General features: G+C 57.1%; 1 protein-coding gene across 2 annotated transcripts in view; it reads right to left on the reverse strand.

Moving 5' to 3' along the window:
* Positions 1 to 1,270, reverse strand: part of CUNH22orf31 (chromosome unknown C22orf31 homolog) — a 13,321-nt gene that overhangs the window by 11,022 nt on the left and 1,029 nt on the right. Inside the window, exon 1 of one of the 2 annotated variants that reach the window (XR_002024715.2) lies at positions 718 to 903. The exons of the other annotated variant lie outside the window; for it this stretch is intronic. The gene's annotated coding sequence lies outside the window, so the exon portion shown is untranslated. Of the gene's footprint in view, positions 1 to 717; positions 904 to 1,270 lie in introns of those variants that run through there. 2 annotated transcript variants of the gene reach the window in all.

Consider the following 1,270-nt stretch of genomic DNA (forward strand, 5'->3'; position numbering starts at 1 on the left):
CCTGTCCTGCTGGGCGTCACCGGGATGTTTTAGACGGGAGCTGCAGGAAAACCCCCTCCGCCTGCGGGTGTGGAGCGGGACAGACCTGGGCGAGGCTGGGGGAGACCTCGCGGGCAGAGAACCTCCGAATTCTCCCAGCTGCGCCGTCCCGTCCATTTCTAGGCGGTTTATTGGCTCCTGTCTCCTCTGGTCTGCGAAGGCCTCTTTGGGTGCCTATTTTGCAGATGACTGAGCCTCAGACAGATCAGGAAACTGCACAGGGTGTGTGACAGGGCTCTGAACCAGGGCTGTGTGCTTGCTCCTTCCCTCCTTTCTTCCTCCTCTTCCTCGTCCTTTTCTTCTTCTCCCCCTCCTCTTCTTTTTCTTCCCTTTTTTTTTTTGTATGTGCCTTTGTGACTGCAAGACTTGGCACAGAGAAAGAAACTTCACACTCTCTGGACCCCTACTGTGTGTGCTTAAAGTTTCCATGCATTATTTCATTGTAGCACAACCGTTTTGGGGAGTAGTTGTTATCACCCCCACACTCATCTTCCAGATGAGGAAATTTCTTTCTTTCTCACTATGTAGTTGAGACTGGCCTGGAACTCACTGTGTAGCCCAGGCTGATCTCGAACTCACAGCGATCCTCCTGCCTCAGCCTCCCGAGTGCTGGGATTACGGGTGTGCGCCACCACGCCCGGTTGAAATGTACTTCTTTTAAACTATCCGAAGACTTACAGGTGACCCAGTAGGCTGTGACCCTGGAAAGGCTGATTCCGAAGCACCTTTTTGTTAACCACTACCAAGAGCAAACCAGGGAAAAGCGGTTTCCAAACGCTGTTCTGATTATTACTGCTGTGGTTGAGCCCGCGCGTGGGTCTCGACCCAAATGAGGGTGGAGCAGGGGTCACCAAGAACTCGGCCGGCTTCAGCAGGGCCGAACTTCACCATGGGAACCCGGGGGGGAGGGAGCCCCCGAGGGAGCCCCCCAGCCCCACCCTCAATTTGTGAAACCAGGGAAAAGCGGTTTCCAAACGCTGTTCTGATTATTACTGCTGTGGTTGAGCCCGCGCGTGGGTCTCGACCCAAATGAGGGTGGAGCAGGGGTCACCAAGAACTCGGCCGGCTTCAGCAGGGCCGAACTTCACCATGGGAACCCGGGGGGGAGGGAGCCCCCGAGGGAGCCCCCCAGCCCCACCCTCAATTTGTGAGACCGCCCCTCGCTCGGGCAAATCGGGGGCCCAACCGGGCGGGCTAAGGGGCGGGAGGTAGGCGGGGCCTGGGAACTGAG

The sequence above is a fragment of the Fukomys damarensis genome, unplaced genomic scaffold (genome assembly GCF_012274545.1).
Source record: "Fukomys damarensis isolate Sample0158 unplaced genomic scaffold, DMR_v1.0_HiC HiC_scaffold_12, whole genome shotgun sequence".
NCBI lineage: Eukaryota > Metazoa > Chordata > Mammalia > Rodentia > Bathyergidae > Fukomys > Fukomys damarensis.